The 15,197-nt window shown below is 43.5% G+C and overlaps 1 protein-coding gene across 1 annotated transcript in view; it reads left to right on the top strand.

Annotated features, from left to right (window-relative positions):
* Positions 1–15,197, top strand: part of LOC122802148 (inverted formin-2-like) — a 634,538-nt gene that overhangs the window by 25,464 nt on the left and 593,877 nt on the right. The gene's annotated exons all lie outside the window — the stretch shown is intronic.

Here is a 15,197-nt window from a genome sequence, read left to right as displayed (position 1 = left end):
GGCCTCGAGCTACTTGAAATCCTCTAGCTTTAAATATTTTGTTTTATAGATTTGCCTAGATCATTTATGGTTTCAAGTAGTGTTTATATTGCTTTATCAAGTAAATTGAAACAATAACTTTAGTTGGCCCAAAGTTAAGCACTTTGCACTTGTGATTAAGACAAAGATGGACCATGGTGTCTTAACGTGGCAAGTAGTTAAGTGAAGCAGTGTCATTTTCATTCGATTTTGCTATTTAACTTATGTCCATCCTCCACTCCCTTTTTCCCATTTTTGCACATGCATTAGGGTGCGACTTCAACAGTGCCAGTCATCTAGAGAGCCATATACAATTTTTGTGTGATGTGGAAAAATATTAATGTGGGCCCCAAATCTGACCTTTTCAGGACATCTGAATAGACATAAGCTCAAGCAAAAGTATGCCGTTAAACTGCTATTTTCTGTTTCTTACCTTATAGCAAAGTGTTAATCTGTGGCAGTAAGAAGGGACCTGCCCTCATAGATGCTAAACTGTAAATAACATTTTGGGGGATGCCGTCAAAGGCTTGGACAAGACATGCAACTACCACAATTAGCCCTCCCTTTAAAGGCTTACTTACAGGGTTTCAAAAGTTTATTGGGCAAGTAAATGGTGATCTTCCCAAAGAAACCATATTATTGGTTGCACTTGTGAATAGAATACATCACTGCATAAGAAACAAGTGGTATATTAAAAGTACAGACTGTCAGATAAACTGCTGTAAAAAATTTCTTAAAAGACCTCGATTATACTTGGTCATTTGTTTTTGTTTTACCGTTTTCGCTAGTGGTCTAGTTTCACCTTTATCTTTCCTTTCTACCAATTGGTAATTCTTCTACCATTGCTGGTACTTTACCCGGTTGGGTAGTCCTTTCCTACCATAGTTGGTACTCCCTCTGTTCTTACAATCCTTCCTTAAGTGTAAGTAGTGAATTTCCTTTATCATTCCTTTTATTTTTGGATTGTGTAATTTCCTGTTTTGGGAATTATTATACTCTTTGTGGAAATATGTCAGAAAAGAAAACGGCTACCAGTTTTAAAAGACGTGATGGGAAAATGCCTAACCTAGATGGTCCAATAGCTTGTGTATACTGTTTAGGGGTTTCTCATTTATCGGAGAAACCACCTTGTGATATTAAGACTTTCAGCTCCTGCACTCTTGTGGAACACAAAAATAAACTAACGCTTGCTGGCTTATTAAAATCTATTAAAATCCCCCTTTTCGGAGGAGATCTCTGAGACTGAGGCTTCACCTCATCCGAGGAATGATGATGATCCATGATGATGTCCAGCATTATGTAACTGTGTTGCCATTCTTTTTACTCTTCCTTTTTATTGCTTATTTTGTTTCCCTAATATGTTGTATTGTTTTTGTTGAGCTAAATGCCAAAGCTTTTCTCCCTGGGCCTCTGCTGAAAATGGACCTGATCCAGTCGGATCTTCCCGGTTAACAAATGTAAAATAAGTAATAAATAAGAGGAGTAAGTCCCTTCCCACCTCTCCATATGAGCCGAAATTATTGGAACCAAGGCCTAAGGTTCCAAAGCTGTCGCCCAAAGAATCTTCAGTTCAGAGACCAAAATCCTCTGCTCTAATTTCTGCTCTAAAACAGGCGATTGCATCGGCGCCGTCTGTTCCATTGGCACCGACTACATTGTCTGCTCATATCTATACTACTACACTATTAACTTTGCCCATGGTGCCGACCACATTGTCTCTCTGATTTTCTACGTCTGCACAGCCTTCGGCACCAACATCCACCATGAAAACTGCCTCTGCTCCTGCACCCCTCTCCTGTGCCGACAATAGTCACTCCTGAACTGTTTTCCCTCCTTGAACTTCATATTGGTGTCTTGACATCTATTCAGAGATGCTCTTCTTTCAGGACCCGATACTCCCTGTCAGTGGACCCTTTCTATGGACAGCAGTAAGATCCTTTCCTTGAATGACCTGTTTCACCATCTGGGTTATTTACCTGTTCCTCCAAGAGCTTGTCAGTTAGATGTAGTGAGACTGGTAGACCAGCTGTTGATGGCCAGAGATATTTATCCTCCTCAGAAGCCCTCCCTCCCACTCGGAGCCGAGGACTCCACAGTATTTTCCTCCTCCCAGCCTCTCTGCAGGTTTTGGAAGTTTTGTCACCGATCGCTACCCTGGTCCTGCGGCTTTGGCACCGATAGTGGATCTCACTTCATGCCAGAAACATCTTTTTTGTCTGAACCCTCTGTGGAGACAGGCCATCCTCCTGGTTCGAGATTGGCCTGCCTTGACAGCCCTGTCTCTTCTGGAGGCTCATTCCTTGGGGATTAGCCCTTCACGATGGGGTGTCCAGCCTTCCAGGGGATGGAGAGAGCATTAGCCACAGCTGGCTCCCAGTTGGCGTCTGAGATGCCCCACTCTTCCTGCTTCTGAGCCACAGCTACAACCTTTCACTACTATTGGACATCAGGTTCGGGAGCCTCAAGTTAGGCTTCATCAAGGTTCCCCTTCTGCGTTTTCCTGCTCTAATCCCCTCTAGGAGGTTCCTCGCAAGAGGAAACAACATGCTGATTCCACTGATGAACCGTTGACCAAAGATATGGACTTCGATGACGGGGAAGGGTCCCCATGGTCACCCCCTGAAGATGTGGTGTTTTTTTTTTTGTGGACGTCCTGGAAATACTGAAAACAGTGGGGCGGATAAGTTCAGAACCCCTACCCCAGGAACATATTCTTGCAGGCTTTCGAGCCTGACCCTCAACCTCCTGGGTGACCCCCCCCCCCCCACCCACACACAGATGAACTTGTTCAGTATGTCATGCAGCGGTCTTGGACGACACCTGATGCCATTGAGCCGATCCCACGTAGGGAAGACTAAGATACTCTCTCCACCAGAAGATCAACCCCATTGGTCCAAAGGTCTTCCCATTGATGCTGCGGTTGATAGGATAGGAAAGTGGGTCTTTTCAGCAACTTTTGCAATCGGATCTATGAACTACTTGGCACACTTCACGTGTCTTCAGGGACTTAATTTCAGAGCTTTGTGAACTGCTTGCAGGAGCAGTGTCTGAGGTATGAGACGAGGTTGTCTCGCAATTTGCCACCCTCGAGTCCATTTCTAGTTGGTCTGTGAGGTTGATTTCACTCATCCAAAGAGGCAGCAAGTGCTGCAAGCACTGGAGTCATGTCTAGATGACACGCCTCGATGCGACTTTGCGATTTTGCGGATTCTTTCAAGTCTTCTTTCTTAACGCCCCCATAGAGGCCTCATCCCTGTTTGACTCTAAGGTTAAGGATACCTTGGCCAGGTGTGAAAAGGACTGTAAGACACTGTCTGCAGTAGGTGTCGTCTATTCCTTACAGACTCCACTCTAGGCACAACAGGAGTGGAAAGATGTGGTTTGGAAAATCCCAAGGGCCTTTCCACGACACACTGGCAGAATTTCCCCCCCAGGGCAGTGGGGGTAATTCATACAGATGTCCCTTTAGGGGCAGAGGGGGGTCCATGTAACCAGAGATCCTTTCTCTGGACAGGCCCTATCAGTGCTCTTGAAGAGCGGCCTGGTTGCTTCCCTCTGGTGGCAGTCTGGGTCGTTTCTCTCTGCACCACTTTGCCTGGCAAGAGATTACCACAGATGCTTGAGTGTAGATGGTAATAACCAGAGGATATCACATTCCCTTCATTCCAAAGCCAACCAGGCACATTCTTGACGTTCCACCCAGTCAAAGGGAATTTGCAGCAACAAAAATTTTAAAAGCTGTCTCAAAGTCATCCATATAGTAGTCACCCCCCCCCCCCCCCCCGACCAACAGGAATCCGGCTTTTACTCGAGCTTCTTTAGTGCCAAAATGAAGAGGGGACTGGAGGCCCATTTTGGACTTCAGCAACCTGAACAAATGTGTCAAACAAGTAAAGTTCTGGATGGTTACGGTATAGTAGATACTCCCCTTTTTGGGAAAAGACTATTGGATGTGCTGTATAGATCTTCAGGATGCATATTATCACATAAAGATAGACCAACACTCCAGAAGATTTCTCCACTTCGGCTGGGAGCCAATCATTACCAATTCCGAGCACTGCCCTTTGGTCTCTCTACAGCCCTCAGTGTGTTCAACTGTATGGCAGTGGTGACAGCTCACTTGAGACTGCGAGGATTCTGGGTGTTTCCATATCTGGTCGATTGGCTCCTTACCATCCCAACTGAGCATCAACTGTTCATCAGACAGCAAACACGGAAACTTTTGATGCACTTGGGCAATACTGTGAACGAGGGCAAATGCTAACTAACCATCCCAAAGGCTGCAGTTCATAGGGGCAGAATTCAACACACTGATCTGTCTGATTTTCTTTCTTCTCACTGATTGCAAAGACTTGAGACTCCAACTCCAGCCAATTCTAAACCACACCAAGTTTCCAGCAAGAGCGATTCTACAACTTCTGGGATTTATAGCAACTTCCATCACAATGGTCCCATTAGCAGGACTCCACAAGACTCCTTCAGTGGTTGTTAATAACTCAATGGTTCCCTTTAGATCCTGATTTCTTACAAGATCAGGATAACCTATCTTTGCAAACAAGGTCGCCTCTGGTGGCTGAAGCCGGATCAAAGCCTATGGAGTCACCCATTCTTCCTCTGCTTCACCCTTAGCCATAGTGACCACTGACCCTTCCCTGATCGGGTGGGAGGTCATTATCAAGGATAGACTATCTAAGACACTTGGTCACCCTTGGAGGCCAATTTGCATATCGGTGTTCTGGAACTGAGGGCAGTGCTTCTTGCGTTACAAGCATTTCATTCTGTCCTCCCTTTAGGAACCACTGCCATTCAGTCAGACATGTCAGCAGTCTGGTACATGGGGGGACAGATCTTACACTTTATGGTGGGAAGCCATGAGAATCTGGCAATGGGAAATGGCTTCCAATCGCTTTCTTGTAGCAATGCACATTCCCGGGGATTCCAACATGATTGCAGACGAGTTGAGCAGATTCTTTCTTTTGTCTCAAGTGGTCCCTCAATCTGAAAGTGGCGGCAAAGATTTTCAGTCGCTGGGTCAGCCTTGCTGCGATTTACTTGCCTCCCCCACAAATCTCCAGTGCAGCAGCTGTTTTGCCCTAATACCCCTGCAGGGGGTGTCACTGAGGAACGCTGTCCTACACGATTGGCCCACGGGTCACTTTTATGCTTATCCTCCTCTACCATTAATACCACAATTCATGAAGAAGGCTCTTTGAGAAGCAAAGTTTTTCTCATTGCTCCTTACTAGCCTCTTCAAATTTGGTTCCTGTTTCTGTGGCCTCCTCTAATTTTGTCATCCCTGGGTTCTGGACCCAATCCTAGACTTGGTAAAGCAATCACAGGGCTTGATTCACCCAAATGTGTCCAGTCTCAAGCTGACAGCTTGGTTTCTCCACTTCTGCTGATTGCCAGGCACCGTGACCTATCCTCTCCATGTCCTATTCTTTTGGCTTCACATAAACCATCCACCAGAAGGCTTTACCTTAGGAAATGGAAGCGTTTTTCTCTATGGTGCAAGGATAGTCGTACTGACACTTTCTCAACACCAGTACCTGTTGTTCTAGACTATATATGCTCAACCTTAGTCCGGAGCTGCAGCCTCTTCTATTTGAGTCCATCTGTCTGTAATATCCAACTACCATAATGGTTTTCTTCATAATTTATTAATTTCTCACAGACTATGTAAAACTTTCCTAAAGGAAGTTCTGCATGTCAAGCCCCCTTAAAAACAACCAGTTGAACCATGGGACTAGACGGTGGTCTTGCAATTTTTAACCAGTTCCCCCTTTTGAACCTGCAGCCACATGTCATTGAAGTTCCTATCCTGGAAAACCTTGTTCATGGTCGCTGTTACATCTGCTAGACTTGTATTGGAATTACAAGTTTTGAGTATGAAGCGTCCATATTTGATTTTTCACAGGATAGGGTATCCTTACGAACAAACAATTTCTTCTGAAAGTGATTTCTGAGCTAACTATTAACCAAACTTTAGACCTGCCTGTATTCTTAACAAATTTCTCTAATAAAGGTGTACGGTGTACTTTGTATTTGCTTGACGTTCACAGAACTACGTTTTTTTATCTTGACAAGACCAAGTCTTTTAGGAAATCTGACCAGCTTTTTCTTGCCTATTCCGGTTCTACGATGGGAAAACAGCTAAAGTTACCCTATCCAAATGGCTTGGAAACTGCATTACCTACATATACCATGAAAATAAGATGGGTATTCCTGCAAGAATTAAAGCACACTCCACAAGGTCTGTTTCAACTTCTGTAGCCTTCATTCCCGGGCTTCCATGGATGACCTTTGCGCAGCAGCAACATGGGCCTCTCCTCTTACATTTATTACGCATTATAAAGTAGGTATGATTAATAGGGGAAGAGCTTCCTTCGGCTCCGTGGTACTCTGGAATATTCTTCCTTAGGGCCTCCCAGGACATGGGTAGCTAGGGACTCTGTCCCACATGTAAGGAATGAATGAAGATTAACAACATCAGATAAAGTTGTCTTACCATAACATTCCATCTGTGTTGTTGATCAACTCACTCACTCACTCACTCACTCACTCACTCACTCACTCACTCACTCACTCACTCACTCACTCACTCACTCACTCACTCACTCACTCACTCACTCACTCACTCCTGGTAATGTACTTGCTTAGAGGAAGCCTCTGCTTTTCTTTCTGTAAACTGTCCTGTCTTGTGGGCAAACTCGATCTGAGGTAATATGGAGAGGAGCACTATGGGTAAAGCTTAGCTTGAGTTTTCTGGCTGGCGTGGGCTTGGTAAAACGGCTGAGTCAGAACCAAGGATTGGTTCCAAACCCACATGTAATGAATGAATGAAGATCAATACAGATGGAACGTTATGGTAAGACACAACTTCTTTTTATCCATATTCCCGAGAACCTTTGTTGGAGCTTTATAGTGGTATTCTTGCATGCAAGATTGGACACCATATAGGAAAGGACACTTTCAGGGGGGGACTAGGGTCCTGTGGGGACAGAAAACTGAAGCAAAACTTCTTTGATGCCAGTGGTTCAGCTCTGCAATAGGAAGCACCCCTAGGAGTGGCAACTTAGCAACATATTCATAGATTAGTTTGCAAGAATTATTATGGACTTGGTTGCTGTGGGCATGCTCTGTAAATGACTAAAGGTGGTATGTGTGGAGTTTATCTGTCTTGGAGTAGCAGCAGTCGTGCAAACAGTGGTCATAAGAATAGTTGGTTGCAAATGTCTTGAGTATTGGTCTTCTGTAGTTTACTACTGTAACCTTTTCAGTGTAAAGTACTTTTACAGCCTGTCCCCATGAATATGTTTCAAATGGATAAACAGAAATGCTGTCCAGGTATTGGAGAGCCTTGCAAGCTGGAATGCCTTAACTGACAGCTATGTAGCTGCCTGACTTCCTCATGGTATATACAAATGGAACAGCACACAGACACATGCTCTGTCACAGCAAATTTGTTTGGAGTCTGAACTTTTAAATTTGCAGTAGCTTTATAGAAACCTGGTATTCAAATATCAGTATAGAGATCATGCAGATGTTTATTTTTTCCCCATAGGAGTGTCCCCCCCATGTAATTGCAGAATGGCCATGAAACTCTGTGTACATATTCAGTGTAGGGGGTAGTACATGCTGGCTGCCTGCATGAGTGTTTGCTTGAGGTGTTTATGGATTATATTGCTAAGTGCCCTTGTTTTGGAGTCTGCTTTAACTGCTCCATCATGGCCCCTTGTCACTTATTTCAGATAAACTGCTTTGTGCATATGATGGATACTTTTTCAGAAATATTTTCCTTGCTGGTAATTGGGCAGTTTTCTTCCTTATTCACATTTATGAAGGAAACTGCATTCTTTTTTGCTAGTTTTTAAAACTATAAAACAAGTCCTTAAATTTGTGTTCCTACCATTTAAGGGGTTTGCTTTTGGGTCCAACAGTCTTTGTTTTGGCAGAATTTAAGTATTTATGCACAATGAGGTAGACCTTTGTCCTTACTCTATGTAATAGACTCTGGTTTTTAAAATTCTGTAGCTACAGAATACAAACTGCTCAACTTTGATATGCAGTTGACTAGCAGTCTTAGTACCTTCACTTAACTAAAATGACTTTGCTTAGAACTGTAATACGAGGTGCTGAATGGTAAAAACCTTTCAGTACCATTTTGGAGTCGCAGGGAAATAAGTCTGTTAGCAGTGAACACAAACTATGTAGGTTAGCAGACATTTCGGATGTATAGTTGTAAGATGAGCTTAAAGCTTCATTTTTTTTTTTTCCTCCCTTGGGTGCATCACTTACCTTATAAGTTTCAGACTGCCCTAAATGGAAAGGTTTAATGCATTTTAGACTTTGTTCCATCTAATTCTTAGTGAAAGTTGGCATGCATCCATAATTACTAAGTAGCACGTAATGTGTTTTCACTTTCTACTATGATGCAGGTTACATCTGCACTGTGCTGATTGGTTGTAGCTGTGTACAGAATGACTCGCAGGCTGTCATTTTTGACACAGACTCTCCCAAGCTAGACAGTTCTTAAGGGAGTGATAATCCACCCTGTGTAATGTGCTCCTACCCTACTAACCAAATACTGCTTTTAGTAAAATTATGTAGAACAATTCTTCTCATTGCACAGTGGAAGTATAAACTATGATTTATATGTAGTACTGTAAAGCTGAAAGTTCTGATAACTTGGTATCTTGCTCACCGGAAGTTAAATTTGTCCACACATCAGGTTGTGCACAAGTACATGGTCAGTCAGTGCTTGGCTAATGTGCAAAGGGTTTTGAACCACACTACAACTTTTGGGAGTGGGACAGATTTTTTTGTTGTGATAAAGGGTTACCTTAAAGTAAGCAAACTAAACAGTTGAGTGTAAATATTCCCTCCATCCCCAGCGCCAGACACTCTACCTCTAGCTTGTTCAAACTGGGAGTGATCATCGACAACTTCAAGTTTGATGCTCACATAGACAAAACTATTAAAACAGTTGATAAAAAAACATTCCTAACCCTGTCTGCTAGAACTGTTATTGCCCGTACACATGTTATCGACCCTTCTTTATGCCTCACCCATCTTCATAAACCTAAGCAAATCAAACCTCAATAAATTTACTAGGTGCTACAATAACATTGCCAGATTTGCCACAGGATCAGCTTATAGAACCCATCACTGCCTTAACCTTCAATCGTTAGACTGGCTTGAACTCTATCAACTGCAGTGTAACAACTAATAGTTCACAAAATTCTTTACCAACCAGACAGTGCACCCATACTGAAAAATATTACCCCCTACAGTAACCTAAAACCCCTTTGCTCTTCCAAAAAATTGCTAGTGCAAACTGTTAACACCAACAGTTCAGCTGGTGAATCACTATTCTCCAACTCTGCTGGTAAAAACTGGAACCTACTTCCTGCTGAACTCACCACTGACCCTTCCTTATCCCATTTTAAAAAAATCCCTTAGGAAATGCCTAAAAATGCAATGGCTTTGTCCCTGTACTAACCCTCACTCAAGCAGAATTCATAAAGGAAAACCTCATTACAAGAATCAAACTGATTAACTGTTTAAAATTCTGTGCATCACCCACCTACTAGAAAGATTTTAAACACTACACAATGTATGATAACCACCTTTAATGTATGTTTTCCTTTTTCAGATGAAATCTTTTTTTCTTTCTCAGCTGCTAGCTTCCAGCCTTTGCTGTGTGTATGTGAGAGAAATATGTACTTGTGTGACATTGTTAAACAAATCTGTTTTGTGATAACTCACTGTAATTCACTGTATTTTGCAGTTTTTGTACATTTGGAGGTTTTCTCCCCGGGCCTCTGCTGAAAATGGACCTGTATCCAGTCAACAAATGTAAAATAAAATAAAAATAAATGAATAAAATTGTGCTGTTCCACGTCAGTCAGCTTATGACTATGTTATTCTGACAGCTTTTCAGTTTGGTAGAGTGCAGTTCCTTGTCTACCTGTGCTTATTTCTTCTGCCATTTTAAGAACAGGTGGGACTAATTAGTTGTCTAATCCTACTTTCAGCTTGGAGTATTGCTGCTAGTCTGTTTTATTTTTGTTCCCGTTTTGATGGAAAGGCAAGTATAGTGGCTAAAAGTCCGTTCTTTCCTTTTGGTTTCTAACCATATGGTCTGTCTCTTTTTCTTCAACACTGTTCTAATTTAATTTCTTGTTTGTGTATTAATACACATCAATATATAAATACACACTTGCGTGTTTTTGTATACCACTGCAAAAGTGAAGATAATTCCTCAGTCAGATGCATTATTTTAAGACTTAATGAAATCTGTGTTGCTTCACTCCTTTTTGTATGGCGGATGCTCTCTTAATGAGTAATTGTTTGTTTTCCTGGTATGCATAAGTATCTTAAATCTTGAAGGTCAGTATGATTTTGATAGCTGATGGTACTGTTGGCATTATCCAGGTATAACTGCTAGTATTTCATATCTGTGTTAAAACTTTAGAGCAATTTCTGCTTTTATACCACCAAGCTTAATTGTTGCCATACCAGCCTTTATTTTTCATTTCAGGTTTTTCCCTCCACCATACATACATTTTTTTTTAGTAATTCTCTGTATAACTGCCAGTAAATTTGAAGGATTTCTATTTTTTCTTCAGTCTTTTAACACTTCTTTTAATGTTAGTTTCTTGGCCACTAGTTGATTTTTATTTGAAAGTTGATTCCTGTTGAAATGTAGCATTTCATCTGAATAGATGGCCTTTCTGGATTTGGATTTGTGTTTTTTATAGCTCTACGAATTTAGATATGAAGATCTCATAACATTGGTTGTAGTCCCATAACTGTAGCTGAATGGGAAGATTTAAATCTTCTGCACTGTAGTGCGATCTGAGTTGGTATATTTAAATTGCAGTGGGTGTGCAGGGAGTTTTGCCCCCTTCTAGCAACATGTAGGCAAGTGTTTTTTTTTTTTTCTTTTTTTTTTTTTATCTAGCAATGTTTGAAATTCCAAAAGTCGATCATATGGTCTCGGCCATATGAGTCGGCTTTTTGGGATTTCGATCATCCTATAGTAGACCCGTCTGTATAGTCATTTTTCATGGAGGCCGCACTTCTGTCAGCCTGAGGGTTGTTAATCCTTGATTCCAAGACTGTTTTCAGGATTAGATTCAGTCTTCTGAACTATTCCTAAGATTTCTTCATGTTGTATTGCTGGCTCTCCATCTGTTCTCAGATATTTATATAATCTTACAGATCTGTTTAAAGTATCTCTCATGAGACTGTCCCACTAATCTTATCAAGGTTGATTGTTGTACTTGTATGACTAAGGGGGGGGGGTGGCTACCCACTTGTATTTTTAGTTTAATCAGATGAGCTATGCCATTTTTACATTTATCCATAAAAGGAGGTTATTGAGGTTATATAAAACTAAAACTTAAGATCTGATGTTAAATCTTTGTTCATTCCTTACTGATGGGGTATTGGTTCCGTCCGCTGAACCGAGCCGGCCATTATCAAGCTCGCGTCAGCCAAAAACTCTCGAGCTAAGGTTCTACCCAGAATGCTGTGCTCCCTGTTAACCCAGATCTCATTTGCCACGTTGCTGTACAGCAGTGTCAAGCCACTGTCTAATTTTTTGAAAGTTTATACATTGTTCGTTCGTTTAAATTTTCTCAAAAGTTTATTCTGATATTTTCCTACCCTATCGTATACTTTAGACTCTCTCCCTTTAGTCTTTCCCTTTATTACCCTCTCTCCTTACCTTGTGGTAATTCTTCATTACCATCGTTGGTAAGACGTACCCTTTTTGGGTAGCCTTTCTTCTTTTTGGTACTGTTCTTCTCCACACTGGTTATATCGGATAAGAAAAGTAGCGTTTGTTTCAAGCAGTGTAAGGATTGCGGCTGTAAGTTACTGCTTTCCGATGGCCATGACTTGTGTGTCTACTGTCCAGTCTCCCACCTGACTGGATCCTCCATGTGGGATTTGTAATAATTTTTGTACCAGGACTCTGTGAGAGGAAGAATACGTTAATTTTGAAAGGTCGTCTCAAGTTTCCTTTCTCTGAGGCTATTTTGGGGTCGGAGGGCTCACTCCCTCCTGTTAAACCCCGCAAGAAATGTTCTTCCTCTTCGTCATTGAAGTCGCTCCCTTCTCCCTCTGGAGATCGTAGGGCATCTACTCATAAGGTGAAATTGATTACTATGGCGTTGCCACCTGTGATCTTGTCGGCTCCAGGCTCTGCACCGCCCCAACTGATTCTGACTACAGCCATGTCTACCTTATTAATACTGGCATCGGAGTTCCTGGTGCAAACAACTATGGTTCCAATAGCTCTGTCGCAGTCCTTACCGGCCCAGTCCACACAGGTTGTCCCCCTCGTCACCATTGGTACAATCACCTTTGGCTCCAAGTATGACTTTCTTTTTTTGTACTCCATGGTGCAGACCTTTTTCAGCACTGACTTGTGCTTCGGTGCAGTCCTTGGCACCGTCCTTATTGCAGGTGCAGACATTATGGCACCGTACCCTTCTGGACAGACTTTTGCCCTTACGGTGCAGACACCTTCAGCTATTATGGTGCTGACATTGGCGCAGACTTACTTCCACACAGTTTTCTTCAGTGCAGACATCCTTGGCTCTGGGCTCTGCACCTATTGAATTAGCAAGGACCAAATATTCTCCTTCACTGGATCCATTTGCTGGCAGTGAATATATTCCTTTCCTAGAAAGGCCAGAATCGCCATCCGCTTTCTCCATGAGGTCAACCAAGAGTCTCTCTGAACAGGATGTGTTGCTGCTTGTGACCAGAGGTTTCTCCCAACCGTCTAAGTCCATGTTACCTCATTCAGGTGAACGTACATCTCCTCAAACCCCAACGTACATTCCTCCAACTTCTACTCCAGTTTCAAAGCTTATTACTCTGATAGCAGCTTTCTTCCTTTAACTCCAATAGTGGATCTCGCTTTGGAACCAGAGTCGCCCTTGTGTTCCTCAGTGCACTGGGCTCTTTTCCGGCCAGTGGCTCTGCTGTGGGGGAGAGCATTCCTGGCTTCATGCAGATCTTATTTTTTTTTTCTACGGCACCCTCCAGGGATCCTCTCTTATGGCGCTCAGTCCTGTTGAGACTCCTGGTCCAGGGGTAGGCTCGTGAGGATGGCGTGTGACCCCAGTTCCGAGGTTGTCATGCTCTGTTCTGGACTCCCATCCCTCCTTGGGCAGGCCAGCCTTCCAGGCCATGGAGAGGGCGCTTGCCTCCGCAGGCAAAGCTCACATGTCAGAGTCCTCTTCCTCTCTCTGTCGCAACGGTGTCAAGCCTCAACCACCAGACACCAGGCACAAGATCCTAAAGTTTCTCCTCCTCAGGAGACCCCCTCTTTGCAGTCTTCCCCAGAAACTCCCACTGTGGAAGTACCCCAGTAAGTGCCGTTTAAGAGGAAGCACATTGACTCCACCAAGGAGTCATTGACTGAAGATATGGATTTTGATGACTAAGGGTCCCCATGGTAACCCTCTGAGGTGTCCTTTGCTTCCAGTCACCTCTCTAAGGATCTCAAGGATGTCACCAGTCTAATCCTTCCTCTGAGGAATCCATATTCCTGCAGGCTTTTTGTGCCCGGCCCCCTACCTCCTGGGTCACCCTGCCTGCCGATGAGCTCATTGTCCAGTGCGCATGGAAGGCTTCTGACATCCTGGAAGTGATGCCTGTGAGACCAGGTAAAATATTATCATCTCCAGCTGAGCACCCACATTGGTCACAAGGTCTTCCAGTAGATGTTATGGTGGTGGTAGCTGCAACTAAGAAGGATTTGGAAGCGGAGAGACAAACTGTCCATCCGCCCAACAAGAAGTCCCAGGCGATTTGACAAATTAGGGAAGTGTGTGTTTGCATAATCAACCTTTGCCGTAAGGTCTTTGAATTATTTGGAACATTTTACCAGGCTTCAGCAAGATCTTATCCACCAGCTCTCTGAAACCTTGGCAGGAGCCGTTTCTGACGAGGTCTGCGACAGCATAGCTTCTCCGCCACCCTAGAGTCCATTTCCAACTCTTCCATGCATCTTATTTCTCACCCAATGGAAGGGGCGGCTAGAGCAGCAGGAGTGGGTATAGTCTCCAGACTACATGCCTGGATGCGCCTTTGCGGACTCCTTTTAAGGCTTCCTTCATGAATGCACCCATAGAGGCTGCTTCTTTGTTTGGCCCTAAAGCCAAAGATACATTGGCAAGGTGCGAACAAGATTGCAAGACCCTGTCTGCGATTGGTGTCAGACACTCCACTCCACTCAGCAGTTCTACTCCAGAAATCCTGAGGAGTGGAAAGATGTGGCACAAGAAATCGCAGCACTCTTTCTAGGATGCATGTGACAAGTTCTCCCATAGAGGCAGAGGGGGAAACTCCAATGAAAGATTCTTTCTCCTTTTGGGGCAGAGGAGGTCCGCGAAACTGGGGTTCCAGAGGTTCTTTCTCTGGCCAACCCTATCAGTGCTCTTGAAGCGTTGCCCAACTGCTCGCGTCTGGAAGCAGTTGGGGGTAGTTTCTCCATGTACCCTACTGCCTGGCAAAATATAACCACCAACTCTTGGATACAACGTATGATATCCAGAGGTTATCGCATCCCCTTCCATCTTTGCCCAATCTCATCAAGAGTATTACCTGACTTTCCACCCAGTCAAAGGGAAGCAGCAGCACACGCAATCCAAAAGCTACTACAAAAAAGTCATCCAGATGGTCCCCCCAGACCAAGTAGGATCTGGTTTTTACTCCAGGTTCTCGTTAGTGCCAAAAAAGACAGGGGACTGGAGACCCAATTCTGGATCTCAGTACACTAAACAAATTTGTAAAAACAGAGAAATTCCGGATGGTCACGGTTCAGTCTATCCTTCCTCTTCTGGAAGAAGATGATTGGATGTGCTCTGTAAAATGGACAAGTGCTCAAGAAAATACCTCTCCTTCCACATAGGAGTCGGTCACTACCAGTTTAGAGCCCTGCCCTTTGGTCTCTCTACAGCCCCCAGACTGTTCACAAAATGCATGGCAGTGGTTATCGCTCACTTGCGATTTTCAAGGATTACAGGCGTTTCCATATCTAGACTGGCTCCTCACTGCCCCCACCAACTGTCTACTGGAAGAAGCCCTGAAGTATACTCTCTTAACAGCTCAAAGCCTGGGAATCGCTATAAACTGGGAGCAATCCAACACAACCC

This window comes from Protopterus annectens, chromosome 5.part0, assembly GCF_019279795.1.
Source record: "Protopterus annectens isolate FY-2018-M chromosome 5.part0, PAN1.0, whole genome shotgun sequence".
Classification (NCBI taxonomy): domain Eukaryota; kingdom Metazoa; phylum Chordata; order Ceratodontiformes; family Protopteridae; genus Protopterus; species Protopterus annectens.
The sequence above is the reverse complement of the archived record's forward strand: the minus strand, read 5'-3'. Positions and strand labels throughout refer to the sequence as shown.